At 35.2% G+C, this 26,041-nt stretch overlaps 1 long non-coding RNA gene across 1 annotated transcript in view; it reads right to left on the bottom strand.

The window, feature by feature from the left end:
• LOC131509898 (uncharacterized) overlaps positions 1-14,302 on the bottom strand; it is a 31,264-nt gene extending 16,962 nt beyond the window's left edge. The window contains exons 1-2 of the long non-coding RNA XR_009260766.1: positions 14,223-14,302; positions 7,652-7,732 (exon numbers count right to left, since the gene is read on the bottom strand). This is a non-coding gene — a long non-coding RNA (uncharacterized LOC131509898). The remainder of the gene's footprint in view (positions 1-7,651; positions 7,733-14,222) is intronic.
• Positions 14,303-26,041: the final 11,739 nt, after the last annotated feature.

Genomic DNA, 26,041 nt, shown 5'->3' with positions numbered 1-26,041 from the left:
TCCTCGAATATCTTTTCTCTACCCTCTCATAGAGTCCGGAGGCGAGTTCTGGGTTTCCTACAGGCAGAACCTATTTATGAGATGGATTTTAGACAAATAAACTCAAGGAATTAAAGCATGTTCAAATGTCCAAGGATGTTGTGAAGACTGACTTTCATTCCAGGTCACATTTCTGAGTCATTTGTTTTCTTGACAAAGTTGATGGCCTAATGTAGAACGGGACCCATTGGACTCTCTGCAGTGAAAACTTTGCTGTTTCTCTTTTTGAGAGCTAAGATATTATCTAACTGGACCCGATGTGTGAAACTTGAAGTATTAAATTAAAATGCCAACTGATGTATTTTTACCACTACCAAACAACAACAACAAAACAAAGTATAAAATGAATGGTATAACATCAAGCAGAAATCATTAACAACATAGAGGTTTTGACGACCAGCTGTTAATGAAAGATTTGGTGATCAAAATTTGTGGCACAGTAAATTTAGTGGCTGTGGAAGCCTTCTTTCTGTACTTTTCCGGTCACCTGACTTTTCTAGTAACAAGGACTTTAATTAAAATTTTGGTTTTGATGTTTTTCTTGTTTCTCCTCTCCACAACTCAATTATGCAAACATTTCCTGAGAGTCAACTCGGATTATAGACTAGAGAAGTATAAGGTCTGGAGAAACTAATTGGAGGATGAGGAAATTTTCTGGGAGAAGGGAATTGAGCTTGGTTTTGGAGGATGGGTTCTGGAGAAACTTCCATGTCACTGAAGAGGGCATTCCAGAAAAGAAACCAGGGGCAACATGCTGAAAAGCTAGAGATATTTTCCATTAACTTAAATTATAAATTATCATAGATTGCTTAGCTGGGAAAGACTTGGGAGTTCACTGATTCCCCTGGTCTACCAGTTGCGTGATTTTCATCCTCGGAGTTGGCAGATGTGACTCTACATCATGGAAAGAAAAGGGAGGCTTTTATTTTCATAAAAATATATTGTGCTAAAATTAAAATGTCAAATTAGTAGTCTTTCCCAATCACTTTATTTTACACAGAAGAAAGCAACCCAGTTGCAATTTTATGTACACAGAAATCCTCAACAGAAGGACTACATGCCATAAATTCCACTACTAGGTCATGTTTATAAATGTGCTAGAATTCTAGGTGGGAAATCCATTTTCCAGTAATTCCCAAGAAGTGAAATCAAAGTCCTTTTCAGGTGAAGTGTACATATGAATAACAAGGAAAGATTAATTTCCCAAGGTTATTTTATATAAGTATAATTTATAAAACACATGGTTCAAGACTATCAACAGAAATGATGATCTACTGTCCAAATGAACACTACTATACTGAAAAAATACATTTCTAACTGTTATGAGAGGAATAGTTTATCATCCATCTTTAGAAATATATTCATTATGCATTTTTTGAAAGATAATCAAGGGAAGGATACTTTCTAAAGAAGGTTAACAATGGAAGAAAACTCAAGACTAGACTTCAGACAACGGAAGACTAGAAACTGAAATTCTCTTAAGTTCTAAAACGAATTAAGTCAACTCAGATATATGATTAAGAAAATTTTATTATGGAAACATACTTTTTTTTCCTTTTTACTTGTGGGATCTCTGGATTAAGCCTTTCAAAACAATTATGTGGTCAAGACAATCAAATAAAATATCTGGTGTTATTTCCTTCCACATTTGGCTGAGTAACCAGACTGAACTGATCTTCATCAGATCAAAATACGTGACCAGAGTTTTTCCCCTGTTCTTTTGAATACCTTCTTTTGAAGTTCTGAAAATGGTAGCCAGAAGCAAAGAAAAGTTCAAATTTGTATTTTATTTCAAATTGTATGGAAAAAATAAAGTATTAGCTTTTGTACAGTAAACGTTGTATTATATAGCCAGCTATGTGGAAAGGAGTGTTCAGGTTTAACAAATAGTCTTGTTAAAAAGATGATCAATATTAAATATATGCTTAGCTTTATTTTTTCATTAGAATTTTTATTTTGACATAATTGTAGATTTACATGCAGTTGTAAGGAATCAAAAGAGAGATTCAATGTATGCTTCACCCAGTTTCCCCCAATGGAAACACACTGCAAATCTATAGTACAGTATCTGTTCTATAATTTCTATTTGGTTTTTTTCTATACATTGTATTTCTTCAGAAAAGTTCTAATTTTTCATTTGGAAAACTATGGTACAATATCATTGCCAGGATATTGACAATGACAGCCAAGATACAGAATATTTATGTCACCACAAGGATCCTTCATGATTACCTTTTATTTTTTTATTAGTTTTTTAATTGTCAAATTGGTTTCCATATGACACCCGGTGTTCATCCCAAGAGGTGCCCTCCTCAATGCCCATCATCCACTTTCCCCTCCCTCCCACCCCCCATCAACCCTCAGTTTATTCTCAGTTTTTAAGAGTCTCTTATGATTTGGCTCCCTTCCTCTCTAACTTTTTTTTTTTCCCTTACCCTCCCCCACAGTCTTCTGTTAAGTTTCTCAGGATCCACATAAGAGTGAAAACATATGGTCTCTGTCTTTCTCTATATGACTTATTTCACTTAGCATAACACTCTCCAGTTCCATCCACGTTGCTACAAAAGGCCATATTTCATTCTTTCTCCTTGCCAAGTAGTACTCCATTGTGTATATAAACCACAATGAGATACCAACTCATGCCAGTCAGAGTGGCCAAAATGAACAAATCAGGAGACTCTAGATGCTGGAGAGGATGTGGAGAAACGGCAACTCTCTTGCACTGTTGGTGGGAATGCAAACTGGTGCAGCTGCTCTGGAAAACAGTGTGGAGGTTCCTCAAAAAATTAAAAATAGACCTACCCTATGACCCAGCAATAGCACTGCTAGGAATTTACCCAAGGGATACAGGAGTACTGATGCATAGGGGCACTTGTACCCCAATGTTTATACCAGCACTTTAAACAATAGCCAAATTATGGAAAGAGCCTAAATGTCCATCAACTGATGAATGGATATGCTGAACTTTAAAAACCATTCAGGGACCTCTTTATTTTATACATTTTTCAAGTTAAAGAACTCAATCTATTTTTATCTATGTTAATCATATTTTAGTTTCCACAAAAATAATGCACTAGGAAATCTCAACAATGGCCTATTTTCTTGTCATTTTCCATTATAATTTAAAATTTTTAAAACAAATAAACCACTGTTGCAGTGTGAATATAGCAGAGTACTATTTAAAATCCAAGATATATCTTCCAACGTATTAGAAACTATAAATATTCAGGGCACCTGGGTGGCTCAGTCTCTTAAGCGCCTGACTTTGGCTCAGGTCATGATCTCATGGTTCATGGGTTTGAGTCCCGTGTCTGGGTCTGTGCTGACAGCGCAGAGCCTGGATCCTGCTTTGGATTCTGTGTGTGTGTGTCTCTCTCTCTTTCTTTCTGCCCCTCCCCTGCTCACACTCTGTCTCTCTATCTCTCTCTTAAAAATAAATAAACATAGGGGCGCCTGGGTGGCGCAGTCGGTTGAGCGTCCGACTTCAGCCAGGTCACCATCTCGCGGTCCGTGAGTTCGAGCCCCGCGTCGGGCTCTGGGCTGATGGCTCAGAGCCTGGAGCCTGTTTCCGATTCTGTGTCTCCCTCTCTCTCTGCCCCTCCCCCGTTCATGCTCTGTCTCTCTCTGTCCCAAAAATAAATAAAAAAAACGTTGAAAAAAAAAATTAAAAATAAATAAATAAATAAATAAACATTAAAAAAATTAAAAAAAAATATTCAAACATTTGCTATCAATCTTTTTAATCTCAGAGTTTTACTTCCTTACCGTTAGGATTACTGGTTTTGATATTCAATTTTCACTCTGGGAGAATGTGATACTTGCACCTAAACTTAAATTTCTGAGGTTCAAATGACAAGAAAACTCAAACACTAAGTTTAGTTTAATTAGCAAAAAGTTAAGCTCCGGTAGTATTTATTCTACCAATGCTTACATGTAAGTGTTCTAGTCAGTTGAATTGATTATTTATTCAGAAAGGAATATTCCCAGAGATTTAATTACAACATACAACAGTATTTTCAGATTTATACTATGTTAGAAAGGTGAACCTATCTTAATTCAAATATCATCCTATGGAAACCAATTTGACAGTAAATTTCATATATTAAAAAATAAATAAATAAATAAATAAATAAATAAATAAAAACAAATATCATCCATTTACCATGTGCATATATCGACTCTTCCTATATACAAGTCTTTATGCCTATATTAGCAGCAAATAGTTGGGTTCACATATCAAATATAAAGAGGATATCTATATTGACACCTAAATTCATAATTAAAATTATTTATGAAAGGGTTGATTTTATCATCAGCTGTAGGAAAAGGGCATACATGAACTAACCCAGGTCATATCACAATTTTTTCCCTCTCCACTGATTACTCGTTTCTTATAGTTTTATTGTGGCCTTACCAGTATTGCTCATATTTACTAGCTGTTTTCTTGTCTCCTCAATCAAACTAGATTTAAACCTGTGTGAATTCAAGAAAGTATCTGTATGCTTTATCATCCCGTGAAATACACTTTGTTCACATTAATAATATCCAATTTAGCAATGTAGCAATTTGGGAGGTAAGATATTGCCTAATGAAACATTCATCAACATATTATCTTACTCCTCACTCATTCTGCTCTGCTGTGTGTTTTATTTCATTCATTTCTTTTGTTTTATATGTTTTACTATCTAATAATCTTTCTTCAAAATGGAGATAAAATTATAACTTAGTAGGAAGGTTTCCAGGACAAAAAGCAGCAAAGATGACTGAAATCATATAGGATGGAAAGTCTTTTTAATTGTTCTAGATCTTAGAAGATTACTTTTCTTTATCATTTTTTTCTTAGTTTTAAATGTTCTTGTAAAAAGGACAGCCTTTGTTTTCTGATTAAACACAAATGTAGTTCAAAGGAAAGAGTAAACTGATTATTTCAGAAATATCTGTTCAAAAGATGTATCTAAAATAATAAAGCATATGGCAGTAAATCAAAGGGAACACACTTACAAATTAAAACATGAAATCCTAATTATGATACCTTGCATTGCAAAGATGCCAGTTTTTGTGAAACTAATTAGTCTTGTATAATGGAAAACTATAATTGAGTCTATATGGTTATGAGAGATGAAATTGAAAACAATTGCACATTTCGTGACATTTATATTTCTAAATTATCAAACATAATTGTTTTTTTTATTTTGGCAGGTAATTGGCTTGCAATTTTTATCAAGTTATTGGAATATATTCTTGCTCTGAAGTATTTTCATAATCCATATTCCAACAACTTCTTCATTTCAGACTTCATAATGTGTTACACTTTTAACCCATTACTTAGCTGCAAGAAAATATTTTTACTAAAAAAGAATACTTTATGGATAAACTAATAAAATATTTTATCACACTTTCTCATGGATACAATCCTTTTTATTATACCATTGATATAAATATTCAGATGGGGCGCCTGGATGGCTCAGTAGGTTAAGCGACTGACGTCAGCTCAGGTCATGATCTCACCATTTGTGAGTTCAAGCCCCATGTTGGGCCCTGTGCTGCCAGCTGTGAGCCCGGAGCCTGCTTCTGATTCTGTGTCTGCCTCTCTTACTGCCCCTCCCCTGCTCGCACTCTGTCTCTGTCTCTCTCTCTCTCAAGAATAAATAAACATTAAAAAATAAAATATATAAATATTCAGAAATGTTTAAAAACGGGGGCCTGTTAACTGTCAATCTGAAATCATAATACTGTGTAAAGTCATTATTGAAACTCTTGTGTTATTTTTTTTATAAAGCTGTAATTTTTATTTTTGACATTTTCAAGTATGAAAATATTAAAAAACAAAAAACAAACAAACAAACAAACAAAAAAAAAACCACTAGGGGCACCTGGGTGGCTCAGTCAGTTAAACATTTGACTCTTGGTTTCGGGTCAGGTCATGATCTCATGGTTCAGGAGTTGGAGCCCCCATCAGACTCTGTGCTGGCAGTGCAGTGCCTACTTGGGATTCTTTCTCTCTCTCTTTCTCTTCCCCTCCCTTGCAAACACACACACACTCTCTCTCTCTCTCTCAAAAATGAATAAACTTAAAACATATTTTCAAAAATGTTAAAAAAAACTAAAAGAACTGACAAAAGATCATCTATTCAAGAGAACCAGAAAAGAGAAAGTAAAATGTTACTACAGGTTATGAATTCAAAGAGGATCACATTAAGTAATTTATGTTTGAAGGAAAATAGGGAAATTTTTTAGAAAGAATTATTTGATTAAATTGCCAAACACGTGAGGCCTTGTTAAGTATTGTATTGGTCAACTAATGAGTGACCAGAGTCTATAAAAGTTCCAAAAAATTCCAAATAACAGAGGAATTGGCAACAAATGTTTATTTTGCATGTGCCCTTCCCATTCCAGTGCGTGTCCTGAGTGACTCTGCCCTGCACACAGAGACCTAGTGGAAGCTATGCTGCCTTTTGTTAGCATTTTTCATCTGGACCATGAGTCCACCTTGTACATTGCAACAAAAAAGAAAGAATCCTCTAAGTAAAAGCTTTATCCCAGAAGCAAACCCAATCACTTCTCACAGCCCGTTGGACAGAATTAAGAATCTATCACCAGCTTAACATCAAGGAGCAGAAAAATATAGTCTTCCCTATAGATCCAGAAAGAGAGGAAAATTAGATGTTAGTGAGTACTAGTGTTCACCACTGCATAATATTAAAGGTAATTCTATTATATTTTAGGTGACGAATTACCATTCTCTGTCTTAAAAATATTTAACCAAATTCAAATACTCAAATTTTAGTTGTTGCATTTTAATGATGCATCCATTTTTCAGTCTAAGTAGTAGGTCTTCTTTTATGAAACAAATTATGATAAAATTATATTATTGTCTTATATTTCTATTTGAATTTGCTATTTCAAATATAGGTTGTTCATCTAAATTTCTTGCTGTCTATTTTGTAATTTTTGTGGGATAATTCTTATTACAAATCTAAATTTAGTAAAAAGAAATCTGAGTATAAAGTAATAGAAAGAAAAATTTCACTATAAATATCCTCATTTACACATTAAAATTATGAAAAAAAATAAATTGAGTCAGGTAAATTGTGACTATAGAAAAACCCTATTCAGATATTATAATAATAATCATGAAATATTAATTGGAAGTATAGAATTAATTTAGAGTGAAAAAGTTGAAATTAAGCAAAATATGTAATTGCATGGATATGGGAAAAAATGAAAAGAAATTCAGAAAAACTGAAGGTATATGATGAGTTAGGATGGTAGAATTTTAAATGAAGTTTAGTTTTTAATTGTCTTTTTGGTGTGATGCTTACAAAATGAAATATAAAATAATAATGTTTTTATGGTTCTGAGTATATTTGTTCGGCATACACTGATGCAAATTCTATCAATTACACCAGCATTTTCTATTAAGTATAGGGATAGAACCAATTAACCAGTAACATTTACTGAGTGATTACTGTCCTAAGAACTTTAAATGTAACACCTTAAATGTACTAACTTGCTTAATATTTAATACAACCTAGTAAGGTGAGCTCCATTATTACTCTGTTCGTATGAATAGGAAAGCTACAGAAAACTTCCATCACAAGCCCAAGCTTACCAAATTCGTAGGTGCTGGGATGTAGGCATGACCACTTGGTCCCTTCTCTTCACCACCACATAGGCTGTATCCCATAGCTTACTGCAAACAGAGGGATATAAATCCGCATTAGAACCAAAAATTATGCTAAAGAAAATTAAGGAGGTGGAAGAAAAGGGTAGGAGAGGCAAAGGAGGAGGAGTGACAGGAGATCCAAGAGGTAAAGAAAAAAATAGATTGAGAAGACAGAAATACTATTAAAACTATTTCAAAGTATGATTTTAATGGAGTTTTAACACAATATAAATAATATAAACTAATACAAAATGGACAATTTAGGTCTTTTAATAGGTACTAAAGATTTTCTTTTTTCTAGATTTAATTTAAGCTTTGATCTTGTTTCTTTCAGAAAAAAAAAATTTACTTCATTTAGCTCAGCACTGTTAACACCAGATTTTGTACTGCAGCTAAGGATCCATACACAATTCTTTTGAACCAATCATGGGCTTCTAATTCTCATTGCCACGTTATAACACAGACTCTTGTTTCTTGCTCACATCAGTGTAAGAGCCTTACCACGTGTTCTCCTGCCTTTATTTCCCCTTTACCACATCCCTATACATACTCTCTCCCTTCCTCCCTCCTCCACTAATCTCTTAAATGAAGAGGTACAATGGTAGAATTTTAAATGAATGTTAGTTTTTAATTGTCTTTTTGGTGTGATGCTTACAAAATGAAATAAAACAAAATAATGATGTTTTTATGGTTCTGAGTATACTTGTTTGGCAAATTCTACCATTCATCCTAAACTCTTTCTGAAACATATTTCCAAATGGGTCATTTTGTACATAAAGATCTGTGATGTCTTTTTATTTCTTGCTGAATTGGTTAAATGTGGTTTGACATGTTTCATCTTTTAATCCTTACCCCTAAATCTAGAATCTCCTTCCATCTCTATTTCAGCTCTCTCGACTTCCAGCTGAAATGGGGATAGGACATTGTATGTAGTATATTAACTTAATCAGACTATGACAAGCCATAATTTATAAGCAAAGGACAGCTTTTGTTATTTTTGCTTATTTTTATAGTAAAGAGAGTATCAATTAAGAAACACATTACTTTGTCAGTTAGCTATTTCTTCATACCAAATAATCCCAAACCTTAGTGGTTTAAAATAACATTTAAATTATCTTGTAATTCTGCATTTAACTGGGTGGTTTTACAATCTAGATGGTCTTGGGTGGGTAGGTTCTCTTGCACCTTCTCACGTTTCTGTTGTCAGCTGCTCTGCAGTGAGAAGCTGGATGATTGATGAAGTCCTCCCTCACATGTATGGTGTTTGGCAAACTGTTTTCCCACTTATGCTGGTTTCGCTCCACATGCCTTCTCATCCTCTCACAAACCCCTATATTATTCACCTGGTGGCTAAGATTTCCACTTTCAATAAAAACAACAAAACAACCTCAATGTCCAATATATTTCAAGCATCTGCATCTGCTACTTTTACTGAAGCCCCATTGGCTCAAAAAGTCACATGGCCAATCCAGATTCAAGGGCTGGTGAAGTCAGATCCAGCCCTTGATAGAAGATTAATAATTTATATCTGTCCATTTCATCTAAATTGCCAATATTTTTGCGTAAACATATTGAGAATATCCCTTTATAATACTGGTGATATTACTATGGGGATTTATTGTCTCTATTTTCAAAGTTGGTATTCTTTTACTACACGGACCAGAGAATTATAATTAATCCCATGGAGTATATTAACTGAAATCACATAAAACAAAAAAAGTACAGAAGCAGTTTTCAAGTAGTCTGGGTAGTAGAACATGTACACACGTGTAATAAACACAAGTAAGTTTGTGTATAAATGAACACCTTATTCACAGATGTAACCATAAACTACTTTTCCAAGGATACTATGTAGTTAATAATATCTGGGCATATTTTTTAAGAGGAACGAGATAAAAACTAAAATTTGATTAATATAATTCCGCTGCTCTCTCTACGACACTGTACACCAAGTTCTGGGACATGTAAAAACAGGTATGACTGCTTCAGGGAAGCACAGCTCTCCACCTGTAGCCCACATGCAAGAAATCCGATTAATTAACCCCCACCTGTTGGCAATCATTATTCTGTGCATGCGCTGTTAGGAAGGGAAATGACAGTTCAGAGTGATATTGAGCTTAATGATATTCTAAACCAGAAAACATGGGGTTCTGACAATGAAGTCTGTCCAATTTTTTTCACATTCTTCTCTACTGTATAACAAGATGGGTCATTCATTAGAGCCACATGAATATTTTTACTGTGAAATAAAATTGCATAATTTAAAGTATCATATACTTTCTGAAATCTTATGAAGTGCTTCACTGAAGCACACATAAGTGTGGATTTTCTCATGCTGACAAGTTAAAATTTTCAAGATAATCCATTCTATATTATTCATTCTAAATACATCTGCCCATGCACATTTTATGTTTTTCCTATATTTGTTGCGTACTATAATACTTTTCTACAGTGATAGTTTGCCAGGTTATTTGCTTACTAAATTCACAGAAATAAGTGTGACATAACAGATAACTGAGTTCATGCTATGAATGTTCAGGCTATGAATTCCCTGTTGAGGATGATGTATGACTCTACAATTCTATAAAACACTAAAATACTATAATAACAAAGTATCTTTTATTAAAGACTTAATCTTTTGATTTATTGAACTCTTATTACTGTTAAAAATATAGATATGGTCTAGAATATGTATATGATAATGATAAAGTGCAAATTCCTTAAAATCAGCTTCAACCAATATCCTCATCCCTATATACACACAGGCACTTTTCATTTCAACCACAATACTACTACCCAAAATTATTTCAGTAAACCATGTATTCTTACTTCTTTGTTTTGGGGGGCAAATAATCTATTCATTTATTTATTGTAGGCCTACCATGTTCCAGAAACTGTTCTCAAAACTGAAATATACAAATCAACAAATAGAAAGCAAAAACAGTTGCCTCCATCTTTCACTTTAGGAGTTCAACAGAAAAATATAAGCTGACGTTATTTTGGGTATCATCAGCATAGAGGTCATGTTGATTGACTGAGAGACAGAGAGAAATTGGGGGAGGGGCAGAGAGAGAGGGAGAGACTGTTAAGTAGGCTCAACACTCAGAGTGAAGCCTGACACGGGGCTCTATCTCACAATTGTGAGATCATGACCTGAGCTGAAAACAACAGTCTGATGCTTAACTGAATGAGCATCATTCAGTTGCTCCAGCTGGGCCAGGAGCCCCAGCATACAGATAATATTTAAATGCATGAGATGTAATGAAATCACCAAGGGAGTGAGTGTAGAAAGAGGGGAAAAAAAGGCACAAGGGCTGATGTAAAGTCTCCAGCAATGAGACTAGTAGATTCCATGGATGGGAGGTCACAGTTAGGTAAAAGTTTGTTGGGTATATAATTCTAGAGGAATGAACTAGAAGGAAGGGAGAGTAATCAATAATGAGATGTATAAAAATGAGATTATGGAAAGGTTACAGGTTTAGGAATTGACATGGTTTAGGGTTTAACCGAAGGAATAACTGGGGATTAAAGAAACTGGGAGGCCAGAGTGGGCAGGATCCTCTCCACATGTATTCTAATCACCAAAAAAGAAGACACGAGTAGATTTGGAGAAAACAATAAAATAATGTTTAAAATCACTGAGAGATGAAACAAGTGCTCAGATACTTCTAGATTTTAACACTATGAAGAATTGAAGTGATGAAACAAAAGACAGGAAAAAAAAGAAAAGAAAAAAGAATCAAGATGGTTGCAAGGAAAATAGAAGGAGAGAGGTATGGAACTATCAATGAGGAAACAAAGAAAAAGTACTCCACCTTTAAGACTAGTGGATATAGGGGTAAAAGAAAAACAAGTAAACAAAAGTATCATTAGTGGAGATCAGGTTCCTTTTAGAGTAAAATGCTAAAGGAAATGCTCAAAAAGGAGGTTGACGAGGTTTTGCTACTGATGGACCAAGAGGACCCTCAAAAGGGGGATGGTGAGAAGGGGATTGAAAAGGGATTTTTCAGGGTTAGATGACGAGCAGGAGACCACCCAGGAGGTATGAGAAAGTCTGAGGCTTTCTGTGGCAACTGCAGAAATATCATGAGTTGAATCCTAGTGGAATTAAGTTAAATAGTCTTAGCAAAAGGGTGGTCCTTGTGGAATGTGAAGCAGTGAAGATTCCATTGTGCAGGGGTAAAGATGTTGTCAGAGGCTGTGTAGACAATGGCTATGACTGTGAGTTCCACCTACCTTTTGTTGATGAAGAGTTGAAGACTTGGGGAATACTCCCCATCTCTGAAGGTCCAATTAAAATGTTGATCTATCTTCTCTGGCAGTCACAAAGAAGCCAACTAATGTCCCCTCCATGTTTCCTTAGCACTGTGTTAGTCCAACTATCACTATATCCGCCTGCCTGACTTTCCTACTAGACTGTGAGACTCTTCCATGAAGGATAATTTAATACCCACAATGGGTACCATATGGTTTGGTAAATACTTCCTCTCGAGAAGGTACTGTAGTTGCTAGGTGAAAGCATAATACTTTAAATCACGACTTCTCAAACTCTAATGCAAACACAGATCCCATAGGGATCTTTTATTTTTTTATTTCAATATATGAAGTTTATTGTCAAATTGGTTTCCATACAACACCCAGTGCTCATCCCAAAATGTGCCCTCCTCAATACCCATCACCCACCCTCCCCTCCCTCCCACCCCCCATCAACCCTCAGTTTGTTCTCAGTTTTTTTTTTTTTTTTTTTTTTTTTTTTTTTTTATTTATTTTTGGGACAGAGAGAGACATAGCATGAACAGGGGAGGGGCAGAGAGAGAGGGAGACACAGAATCGGAAACAGGCTCCAGGCTCTGAGCCATCAGCCCAGAGCCCGACGCGGGGCTCGAACCCACGGACCGCGAGATCGTGACCTGGCTGAAGTCGGACGCTTAACCGACTGCGCCACCCAGGCGCCCCTGTTCTCAGTTTTTAAGAGTCTCTTATGCTTTGGCTCTCTCCCACTCTAACCTCTTTTTTTTTTTTTTTTTCCTTCCCCTCCCCCATGGTCTTCTGTTAAGTTTCTCATGATCCACATAAGAGTGAAACCATATGGTATCTGTCTTTCTCTGTATGGCTTATTTCACTTAGCATAACACTCTCCAGTTCCATCCATGTTGCTACAAAGGGCCATATTTCATTCTTTCTCATTGCCACGTAGTACTCCATTGTGTATATAAACCACAATTTCTTTATCCATTCATCAACTGATGGACATTTAGGCTCTTTCCATTATTTGGCTATTGTTGAGAGTGCTGCTATAAACATTGGGGTACAAGTGCCCCTATGCATCAGTACTCCTGTATCCCCCATAGGGATCTTTTAAAATGCAGATTCTGCTATCTTGGTTGGTCCAAGGTTCTGCATCTTGCTTAGAAATGAGGTTATGCATTTCTTTCTTTTTTTTTTTTTAACATTTATTTATTTTTGAGATGGAGCATGAGCAGGGGAGGGGCAGAGAGAGGGAGACACAGAATCTGAAGCAGGCTCTAGACTCTGAACTGTCAGCACAGAGACCTACACAAGGCTCAAACCCAGAAACTGAGAGATCATGACCTGATCCAGTCTGACGCTTAGCCGATTGAGCCACCCAGGCGCCCCTCAGGTTCTGCATTTCTTAAAAATGCAGGGCCTGATCTTACAACCATGAGATCATGACCTGAGCCCAAATCAAGAGTCAGACACCACTCACTGACCCACCAAGGTGCCCTTAGGTTCTGCATTTTTAATAAGAGCTCATGTGGTGGGGTGCTGCTGCTGCTGGTCCTCAGCCTAACTTTGAGATGCTGGCTTTTAGAATATATCAAATGGTAGGCATTTAGACATTCAAATATGTAATATATATATTATATAATTATACATTATATGTCATATTTTATAAGAAACATGTTATATATTTTATATGCATAAGACATAATACGTATTAAAGCAAAATAAAATAAAACTTTTATTTTAACTTTAATGTCTTCTCTATCAAAGTATGCCCTTGACCAAAATATTATATTTGGCTTCATTTATAATTTATACACACAGTCTTTCTTATTCAAGCCCCTACTTACTGTTATCTCTATGGAATTATAAGGCATATATTTTCAGAGAAAATATATGAACACTTTTCTTTTTCCTAATGTGCCAAATTCAAGGTCCTATCCTGATCATTAAATTTACAACCTTCAGGATTAAATTTTATTTTTCATCTCAGCCTTCTTATATGATCTCTCTGGATTTTGTTATTATAATATTGTCTTAAGCTTGCTATTTTTTCTATTAATACTTTTCTCTTTCTCCCTCATATCATACTTTCCCTTAGAATGTTAATTCATTATATCTTATATTAAACTTAATTATTTTCAACACCAAGCTAGTTGTTTCAGTATTCAGTTTTTGTATTGTGAAAATATGAAAAACATGATGCCAACAAATTTGAAAATATATATTTAATGGACCAATTCATGGAACATCAATAAGATAAATGAATGACCTTGCATGAGAAATGGCTGAAATCCCACAAGAGGCAAAGTTGGCAAGAAGACACTGGAATGCTTTCCCACTAGTCTCTGGAACAAACCAAGGATATCCATGTGTCAACTTCTATCAGACATTGTACTAAAGGTCTTAGTTGGTGGGAAAAAATTTTTTTGAAAGAAATACACTGAAGGCATGCAGATCAGAATGAAAAAGTAATATGTTTTCACCTACAGGGGATATGATCCTATATGTAGAAAAATGGTAAGGGGAAAAAAATGACAAAAACTAATAAATGAGTTCTACAAAGTCACAGGATACAAGTTCGATATTCAAAATCTATTTATCTCTATATACTAGCAACAAACAATCTCAAATAAAATTACAAAACAGTTCTATTCACAATAACATCAGAATAAAATAAACTACTTTGGAGTGAATTTAACAAAAGAAATGTAAGACGTATATACGGAAAATTACAAAACATTGAGAAGACAATTAGGATCAAATAAAAAGACATTTTATGTTCACTGATTGGAAGGCTTACTATTGTCGCAATGGCAATTACCACCAAATTGATCTATAAATTCAGTGCAATCTCTATCAAATCTCAACATGCTTATTTGTAGAAAATGAAAAGTTTATCCCAAAATTTATGTGGGAAAACAAAGGAACTAGAAGAGCTAAAACATATTTGAAAAAAAAAAAAAAGAAAGAAAGAAATACACATTGGAGAATTATAGTATTTGATTTTAACTTACTTTAAAATAATGCAGACAGTGTATAATCATAGTATTAGTAGATCAACGGACCAGAATTGGGAGTTCATAAACAGACCCTTACCTTAAAGTCATTTATTTTCAAGAAAGATACCAATACAATTTAATAAGGGAAAAATATGGTTGGGGTGCCTGGGTGGCTCAGTCGGTTGAACGTCTAACTTCAGCTCAAGTCATGTCTCCCTCTCTCTCTTGCCCCCCCACTCTCACTCTGTCTCTCTCTCAAAAATAAATAAACATTAAAAATTTTTTTTAAATAAAGGAATATTCTTTTATAAATGGTCTTGGAACAGTTGGTTGTACACTTGCAAGGAAAAAAAACAAAGGTGGAAGAGGAAGAGAAAAGACCCTTATACACACCATAAACAAAACATAAACCCAAAAATTATACCTCTAGGAATCTAGCCAAGAAAAGTGTTTCAAAGTCCACAAAAATATGTATGCAAATTGTTCACAGAAATGTTAACCACTTATAAGAGCCTGAAGTGGAAATAATCTACCTGTAGGTGATCATTTGGAGAAAAAAAATAAAAGAGAGTATATCCACAAAATGGGATAATATTCAATAATTTAAAAAAAAAGTACTGATAAATGCTACAACATGGGTGAACCTCAAAAATATTATTCTAAGTGAAAGAGCTGAGAATATACAAAAGAATATGTATACTTTTTTGTCGGAAATGATTGGAAAAGACAAATTTATAGAAACAGATACCAAGGAGTATTTTCTCAGGCTGAGAATGGGAGTGATTAACTGTAAACAGGAGGAGGCCATCTCAGGATGACTGAAATGTAAAGAGTGACCAACCACTTGGATTTGCCTCAGATGGAAGTGTATCCTGGGATGTGGTACCTGGGGTGTTAATTTACTAAAATCACTGAATTGTACACTTTCAACAATTGACTTTAGGGATATGTAAACTGATAAACAGAACAATAAAGCTATTAAAATAACAGAATGATAAAAATACTAGATAAATTTCAGAAATAGTATCTTGAGGGGCACCTGGGTGGCTAAGTTGAGGTCTGCTTAAGGTTCTCTCTCTCTCTCTCTCTCTCTCTCTCTCTCTCTGCCCCTCCTCTCCTCATGCACACAGGCTCTCTCTCTCAAAATAAACGTTTAAAAAGTAATATCTTCATTATTAAGTAAATATACCAATTTGGAGTTTTGCAATATTCACCTTAAGCATCAAAAAGGAGAAAAAAGTTTCTCAATTTATTGAAGTAACAACAAAAAATGAAATTTAATTTTATAGTGTATTCATTTTTCAAGTTTAGAAAATTGTATATTAAAATTTTAAGAAAAGGCATATTTACTGTTTAGGTTATATAAAAGTAAAAATAAACATGTCAATTCAATGATAAAGATGTTGCTGTTTTAGGGCATGTTGACTGATAAATTCCACGAGCATTTATCCTATTAAACCATTTTTCTAAGTGGAAATATACTTTGTGTTTAAAAAGCTGTTGAGGGGCGCCTGGGTGGCGCAGTCGGTTAAGCGTCCGACTTCAGCCAGGTCACGATCTCGCGCTCCGTGAGTTCGAGCCCCGCGTCAGGCTCTGGGCTGATGGCTCGGAGCCTGGAGCCTGTTTCCGATTCTGTGTCTCTCTCTCTCTCTGCCCCTCCCCCGTTCGTGCTCTGTCTCTCTGTCCCAAAAATAAATAAATAAATAAAAGTTGAAAAAAAAATTAAAAAAAAATAAATAAATAAAAATAAAAATAAAAAGCTGTTGAAATAGTTAACTCTTTTTTTTTTTTTTACAAAAATGTCACATGTAGAATGTAGTAGTAGTCTTAGTGAGCCATTTTCTTAAAATTTTAGCAGTTAATTAAATGCATTTTCTTCCTTAGTATACAAACAAGTCATGGTAGTTCTTTAAATGTTTGCTGATTTAGGGGCACCTGGGTGGCTCAGTCAGTTAAGCATCTGACCTCAGCTCAGGTCATGATCTCACAGTTCATGAGTTCAAGCCCAACGTCAGGCTCTGTGCTGACAGCTCAGGGCTTGGAGCCTGATTTAGATTCTGTGTGTGTGTGTGTGTGTGTGTGTGTGCCTCTCTCTCTCTCTGCCCCTCCCCCACTTGTGCTCTGTCCTCTCTGTCTTTCAAAAGTAAATAAACATTAAAAAAAGTTTTAATAAATAAAATACAAATGTTTGCTTATTTGTTTTGTGAGAGAGAGCATGTATGCATGCACAAGTGCACAATCCAGGGAGGGCAAAGAGGGAGGGAAAGAATCCCAAAAGCAGGCCCCACACTGTCAGCACAGAGCCCAATGTGGGGCTGGATCCCAGGAACAGTGAGATCATAACCTGAGTCAAAATCAGCTTAACCAACTGAGCCACCCAGGTGCCCCAGACCATGGTACTTTTAAATAATTTTATTTTACTGCTTAAGAAGGAGAGGTTAGACTATATAAACACTCTTTATTTCACACTACTCTATAAATCTCTCATAGATTATAAATATTATAGCCAGAGGCATCTCATGGTTTTAGGCTACCAGAAGAAAAGCATAATCACAAATGGGCATCTCCACCAGAACCTGTAACCACACATAATAGCAGAGTTTAATTAGTGCCATGTTTCAAATAATCATTTCACCTATCACACTCATTTTCCATGACAATATTAAAATCCCAACCCAGTAAGAAGTGTGAGGGAAATTAGAGGAGAAAAGAGGTTAAACCAAGTATTTGTTCATTCCCACTATCTTCAGAAAGTGGTTGAGTAGAGAAATACCTAGATAGGTTAGAGAGAACTCCTAGTAGATTCTGAAAATATTTCTAGAGGATTGCCAAATCTGCAAATCTATTTGTGAATCTCAGCATCTAGTCTCACACAAAAGTATACCTTAGTTTATAGTTTAGAAATAGTTGAGATGGTCATTAACATGAATAGAGACGAAAAAGTTTTCCTTTGTCAAGATTTCTTTTGGCTAGAAAAACGGTGGAGAGAAGAAAGTCTGTAACTCAAATGTTTACCAAAAAGCTATAACAGAAATTGATTAATCAAAAAGACATTCTTTAAAATAAAGGTAAGTTTATTACCTTCAAGTCCCCCCACCAACCTGCTTTCAGCAAGGTTAAATCTTGAAAGAAAGCAAGAAAGCAAGGAAGAAGAAAGGAAGGAAGGAAGGAAGGAAGGAAGGAAGGAAGGAAGGAAGGAAGGAAGGAAGGAAGGAAGGAAAGAGAGAGAGGAAGGAAGGAAGGAAGGAAGGAAGGAAGGAAGGAAGGAAGGAAGGAAAGAAGGAAGGAAAAAGAAACCAAGCAAGAGTGACAGAGAGGGTTGGGGGAGGAAAGGGAGTGGAGGGGACAAACTAACTGTAGAAAATAAAGATGCTACATATTTTGATATTTGAATATCATGTACAAAATTATAACCACAGAAGTTTTCAAATCCTAGAACACAAGATGCTGCTGCAATGTCTTAAAAAACTTTTTCTGTATAGGAGAAAAGAGAAATTGTGTAAGTAGCAGCAGAAGGAATCAAAAGAGATCCCTAATTTGCTAATGACATTATGATTTTTTTTCTCTTTCTTTTTTTTTTTTTTAAATTTTTTTTTCAACGTTTTTTATTTATTTTTGGGACAGAGAGAGACAGAGCATGAACGGGGGAGGGGCAGAGAGAGAGGGAGACACAGAATCGGAAACAGGCTCCAGGCTCCGAGCCATCAGCCCAGAGCCTGACGCGGGGCTCGAACTCACGGACCGCGAGATCGTGACCTGGCTGAAGTCGGACGCTTAACCGACTGCGCCACCCAGGTGCCCCGATTTTTTTTCTCTTTCAATTCATTTATCCTCTAAGGTCAATAAATTATTTTCCCAAACAAGTATTTATTGGTAATAGTTAAAAACTCCTCTTTCCAATTATCTATTTTTCTCTCATTTCATTGTTAATTTTTCTTGCTTCCTTGCTATACCTCTCTCCCTTTCTTCCCTGAAATTGTATCAGCTATATTATCAATTTGCATGGGAAATTTTTACTCAACATGATATTCTCACAAAAGACTGACTTACGGGTTATCATAAATCAGAAAAAATCTCTGAGAAGATGAATGAATATGTGTTTCTCCCATATCACACATAAGGTGCATGAGAAAGAACAGGATGGGGTCAGAATCAAGTCTTCCCCAGAGTTCTAGAAAGCTCACTGCAGTATGCAGAACCCTCTAGAACTGGTAGTCAAGAACCAACATTATTTTACATTTCTTGCCTAACTTACAGTCAACCGTGCCTGGTTTTCTCTCTTAACCTTAACATTAATTTGTAATTATTATGTCCCGGTTCTTTTTGATATTCTTAGCAGCACACCCAACAACTTTTGTTCTTCTCATTATATACATGTCACAAAAAGCTGAGATGAGAAGATGTTATATTAATTTTTTTTTATTAAGCAGGACATTAGTTTATATTCTCTGAAGTGGAATCATGCACCTTTAATTTAATTAAACTGCACATTTTGAGATAAATCAATGAGGTGAAATTTACTACTATGAAACATACTATTTTTAATGTCTAAATTTTATGTGACTTAAAAACACACTCTCCTAAAATCAGCAATCAATTTGATAGTTCCAAAAGTACTTAAAATCCCTCATTTTAATAAGGACGTTATGGTATACAGCTTTTAGGAACGAGTGGAAGTTGTATTCATTATTTTATTAGATGTATCAGGATACATATATTTCCCTCTAATTTCACTAGAGTCGCATTAGAAGTCTTTTCACTATTAAAAAGAATTCACAATAAAATATATGTGCCTTGTCAAAACAAAAAGGATGAAACATTCTAAGGTATCAAATGATACGTATCATGATGTAATCTAGATGCTTTAGTGATATACTGCTTGTGTCTGATAGAGATCTGAAGCCACATAAATAACTAATAGATGAAATTATGCTGTAAATAACACACCTATAAATATCCAAGGGAAGAAAAGAAAACCTGAAGAACAGAATTCAATTCTTTTCTGTTCTTAAGAGTAACCTGTCATCAGTGATATTACAAAGGAGACAAGATTCTAATTCTATGGAACTAACACAAGTGACTGACAGAAACATCCATAATGCAAAACATACTTTAGACGGATTTATGAAGTAGATCAGATGTCTTTTTCTGTGTTTAGCTTTTATCTTCTGCACACTATATGCTAGAGCACAGATTCCACTATTGTATTTCCAAGTTAACCAACAAACCACAGATAACTCAGGGTTCACATTTTTTTTTAAATATAAGATAGAGAAAACAAAAATAAGCAAACCAAAGAGTCATTTGCATTTAAATGGTAATAACTATAGAGTTGTAAATGCAGCTGGTAAATACAAAGAGAGTCAAATTAAACCAGGACAATTTTTACGCAAGAAAATATTCTTGAACTTGTTCTATGTAGGTGAGCCTCAGGAATTGCTGGATGTTGGGTACATTTCTTCGTGGTATGGAACCCTGCAAAAACCTCTCCTAAGCAAGAAATTAAGATTCTGGATAATGGAGTGCATCGGTCTGGGTCACATTTCCTGAGAAATGTCTGCACACATTTTATCACTGCAGTTGCTATATTGCACAAATTGTTTCTCCAAACTTTGCTACAATTCTATTCAGCAATTTCACTTTGCTCTTCCATTCTACTCCAATCTTTTTCCTCATCAAAACATATTCAAAATGAAATAACTCCCCAGTTCACCTTTTCTGAAGTAAATCTAGTTGTGCCTATGTTGTGCTCATACTTCCTCATGAAATTCATTGTGAGGGGGATGAGGAAATACATAAAGTCTCAAGAGAGTGGTCTTCACAAAGGGCATAACCTGCACACTCGGAAGAAATGAGGAATCCTAGGCTCCAACCCAGACCTTCTCAATCAAAATCTTGACTTTAACAAATTCCTAAATGATTCTAATGCATAGTAAACACTGAATCGTCCAGCCAAAAAATATACAGATGTGAAGTCAGCCCCATCTTCTAGAAAGCTATTGAAGCAAAATCCATGCATAGTAATATAAAAAATGTTCTTTATGTGAATATAGATAGAAACATATTAACCTGAAAGATGATTAGCAATGTGGGGATGGCATATTATCACATTTATATGAAACCAAAAACAGAAAAATATTTACTGAGATAATTGTAAAAAGTATATTTTAACCAGTAAATATAATATCATTAAATAAACAAGTGTAGATATTTCTTATCTAATCACGTGAATGGTTAGCCACAAGGTATTATGTATGTGTCTGTAAATGTACCCAAGTATGTATGTATAGAAAGCTAACTACATATATACTTTTGTAACTATTTAAGAACACATTGCAGATATTGTATCACTTTATCCAAAATACTCCTGTGTCTTAAGAATGGTGGTATTCTTTTACATAACCATTGTACAATTACCAAAATCAGAAAATTTAATATTGTTGCAGTGCAATTATCTAGTCCACAGTCCATATAAAAATTTCACACACTGTTGCAAAATGTGTACTGTAACTATTTTCTCCAATCTAAAATCCCATCCAGGGGGCGCCTGGGTGGCTCAGTCGGTTAAGCGTCCGACTTCAGCCAGGTCACGATCTCGCGGTCCGTGAGTTCGAGCCCCGCGTCAGGCTCTGGGCTGATGGCTCGGAGCCTGGAGCCTGTTTCCGATTCTGTGTCTCCCTCTCTCTCTGCCCCTCCCCCGTTCATGCTCTGTCTCTCTCTGTCTCAAAAATAAATAAACGTTAAAAAAAATTTAAAAAAAAAAAAATAAATAAAATAAAATCCCATCCAGGACTATGCATTAAATGTAGTTGTCATGTTTCATTAGTCTGTTGTATGTGGAGCAGTTTCTTAACTTTTTTTTTCCTTTTTTAATTTAAATTATAATTATTTAACATACAGTGCAATATTGGTTTCAGGAGTAGAATTCAGTGACTCATCACTTACATACAACACCCACTGATCATCAAAACAAGTGCCCTCCTTAGTACCCATCACCCATCTAGCCCATCTCCCACCCACCTCCTTATGTCAACCCATAGTTTGTTCCCTATCATTAAGAGTCTTTTGTGGTTTGTTTCCCTCTCTTCTCTTTCCCCCCATTCCCGTATGTTCATCTCTTTTGTTTCTTAAATTCCACACGTGAATGAAATCATATGGTATTTGTCCCTCTCTGATTGACTTATTTTGCCTAGCATAATACATTCTAGCCTCATCCACATCATTGCAAGTGGCGATATTTCATTATTTTTTATGGCTAATATTCCATTGTATATGCATACTGTGTGTTCTTTATCCATTCATCAGTTGGTGATCATTTTGGCTCTCTCCATAGTTTGGCCATTGTTGATAATACTATGAACACTGGGGTACATGTACCAGTTCAAATCTGTATTTTTGTGTCCTTTGGGTAAATACCTAATAGCACAATTGTTAGTTGGTAGCACAGTTCTATTTTTAATTCCTTGAGGAACCTCCATACTGTTCTGCAGAGTGGCTGCACCAGTTTGCATTCTCACCAACAGTGCAAGAGGTTTCCCCTTTCCCCTTACTCTTGCCAATATCTGTTTCTTGTTTTGTTAATTGTGCCATTCTAACAGGAGTGGCATTGTGGTTGTGATTTGTAATTCCCTGATGATGAGTGATGTTGAACATCACTTCATGTGTCTGTTAGCCATCTAGATGTGTTCTTTGCAAAAATGTCCATTCCTGTCTCTGCCCATTACTTAACTGGGTTATTTGGTTTGGGGTGTTGAATTTGAGAAGTTTTTTTTTTTACAGATTTTGGATACTAACCCTTTATCAGACATGTCATTTGCAACTATCTTCTCCTATTCCATAGGCTGCCTTTTAGGTTTTTTTTATTGTTTCCTTCGCTGTGCAGTAGCTTTTTATGTTGATGAAGTCCCAATAGTTTGTGTTTGCTTTTGTTTCCCTTGCCTAAAGTGATGTGTCTAGTAAGAAGTTGCTCCAATCGATGTCAAAGAGGTTGCTGCCCATGTTCTCCTCTAGGATTTTGATGGTTCCCTGTGTCACATTTAGATTTTTCATCCATTTTGAACTTATTTTTGTGTATGCTGTAAGAAAGTGATCCAGTTTCATTCTTTTGCATATCGCTGTCCAGTTTTCCTAACACCATTTGTTGAAAAGACTTTTTCCAATTGGGTATTCTTTCTTGCTTTGTTGAAGATAAGTTGACCATACAGTTGTGGACCCATTTCTGGGTTTTCTATTCTGTTCCACTGATCTATGTGTCTGTTTTTGTACCAATACAATATAGCTTGAAATACAAAATTGTAATGCCTCCAGTTTTTTGTTTGTTTGTTTGTTTGTTTTTAGGATTGCTTTGGCAATTTAGGGTGTTTTGTGGTTCCATACAAATTTTAAGATTGTTTGTTCTAGCTCAGTGAAAAAATTCTGGTGGTATTTTGTTAGAGATTGCATTAAATGTGTAGATTGCTTTGGGTAGTATAGACATTTTAACAATGTTTGTTCTTCCAATCCATGAGCATGAAATATTTTTTCCATTTCTTTATGTCATCTTTAACTTTTTCTATAAGTTTTATATTGTTTTTAGAGTATAGATCTTTTCCTCTTTACTTAGGTTTACTGCTGGAATCTTATTGCTTTTGGTGCAATTGCAAATGGAATTTATTCCTCAATTTCTTTTTCTGCTGCTTTGTTATTGATGTATAGAAATGCAACAGATTTCTGCACATTGACTTTATGTCCTTTGAGTTTGCTGAATTCATGTATTAGTTCTAGCAATTTTTGGGTGAAGTCTTTCAGGTTTTCTACACAGAGTATCATGTTGTCTGCAAATAGTAGAAGTTTGATTTCTTCCTTGCCAATTTGGATGCCTTTTATTTCTTTTTATTGTCTGATTGCTGAAGCTAAGATTTCCAGTACTGTGTTAAATAGTAAGTGAGAGTGGACATTCTTGTCTCCTTCCTGATCATAGGAGAAAGGCTCTTAGTTTTTTCACATTAAGGATGATATTAGCTGTGGATCTTCTGTATATGTCCTTTATGATGTTGAGGTATGTTCTATCTGTCCCTACTTTGTTGAGGGTTTTTATCAAGAATGGATGCTGTATTTTGTCAAATGCTTTTTCTGCATCTAGTGAGAGGATCATATGGTTCTTATTCTTATTTTTATTAATGTGGTGTATCACATTGATTGATTTGCAAATATTGAACCAGCCCTGTAGCACAGAAATAAATCCCACTTGATCATGGTGAGTAATTCTTTTAAAGTACTGTTGAATTTGATTTGCTAATATGTGGTTGAGAATTTTTGCATCCATGTTCATCAGGGATATTGGCCTATAATTCTCCTTTTTTAATGGGGTCTTTGTCTGGTCTTGGAATCAAGGTAATGCTGGTTTCATAGAATGAATTTAGAAGTTGTCTTTCTATTTTTTGGAACAGTTTGAGAAGAATGGTTATTAACTCTTCTTTAAATGTCTGGTAGAATTCCCCTGGAAAGCCATCTGGCCCAAGACTCTTGTTTGTTGGGAGATTTTCGATTCCTGATTCAGTTTCTTTGCTGGATATGAATCTGTTCAAATTTTCTATTTCTTCCCGTTTCGGCTTTGGTAGTTTGCGAGTTTCTAGGAAACTGTCCAATTCTTCCAGATTGCCCAATTTGTTGGCATATAATTTTTCATAGTATTCTCTTATAATTGTTTGTATTTCTGTGCTGTTGGTTGTGATCTTTCCTCTTTCATTCGTGATTCTATTTGGGTCCTTTTTTTTTAGTGTTTATTTTTGAGGGGGAGAGAGAGTGGGGAAAGGCAGAGAGAGAGAGAGCAAGACAGAGATCCAAAGCAGGCTCAAATTCACGAACTGTGAGATCATGACCTGAGCCGAGTTGGAGGCTTAACTGGATGAGCCACTCAGGCACCCCTCTTTTTTCTTTTTGATGAGTCTGGCTAGAGGATTGTCAATTTTGTTAATTCCTTCATAGAACCAGCTGTTAGTTTCATTGATCTGTTCTACCATTCTTTTGTTTCTATATCATTTATTTCTGTTCCAATCTTTATTATGCCCTTTTGCTGGCTTTAGGTTATATTTGTTGTTCCTTTTCTAGTTCCTTTAGGTGCAAGTTTAGACTGTGTATTTAGGACCTTTCTTGCTCCTTGAGATAGGCCTGAATTGTAATATACTTTCCTCTTAACACTACCTTTGCTATATCCCAAAGGTTTTCAACTGCTGTGTTTTCATTTGCATCCATGTATTTTTTAAATTTCTTGATTTCCTGGTTAACCCTTTCATTCTTTACTAGGACGTTCTTTAAACTCTGTGTATTTAAGTGCTTTTGAATTTTTTTCTTGTGGTTGACTTTGAGTTTCATAGCAGTGTGATCTGAAATATGCATGGTATAGTCTTGGTGTTTTTGTAGTTGTTGAAAGCTGATTTGTGACCCAGTATGTGATCTATTCTGGAGAATGTTCCATGTGCACTTGATAAGAATGTGCATTCTGCAACTTTAGGATAAAATGTTCTGAATATATATGTTAATCCATCCAGTCCAGTGTGTCACTCAGAGCCATTTTTTTCGTATTGATTTTCTGTCCACTGCTCTAAGTGGGGTGTTAAAGTCCTCTACTATTATTGTGTTATTATCAGTAAGTTTCTTTATGCTTGTGATTGACTTATATATTTGGGTGCCTCCAAGTTAGGGGAGATAATTATTTATAATTGTAAGATATTATTGATGGATAGACCCCTTAATTATTATATAATGCTCTTCTTTATCTGTTACATTGTTTTAAAATCTAGTTTGTCTGATGTAAGTATGGCTACTCCAGCTTTCTTCTGACATCCATTAACATGATATATGGTCCTCCATCCTCTCACTTTCAATCTGCAGGTATCTCTAGGTCTGAAATGAATCTCTTCTAGGCAGCATATTGATAGGTCTTTTGTTTTTCCATTCTGATACCTATGTCTTTTGACTGGAACATTTAGTCCATTTATATTCAGTGATTATAGAATGATACAAATTTAGTGCCATTGTGTTACCTGTAGAGTTAATGTTTCTGGTGATGCTTTCTGGTCCTTTCTAGTCTCTGTTGCTTTTGGTCTTT

Source organism: Neofelis nebulosa, chromosome 1, assembly GCF_028018385.1.
Source record: "Neofelis nebulosa isolate mNeoNeb1 chromosome 1, mNeoNeb1.pri, whole genome shotgun sequence".
Taxonomy (NCBI): Eukaryota; Metazoa; Chordata; class Mammalia; order Carnivora; family Felidae; genus Neofelis; species Neofelis nebulosa.
This window is presented reverse-complemented; position numbering and strand designations above follow the sequence as displayed.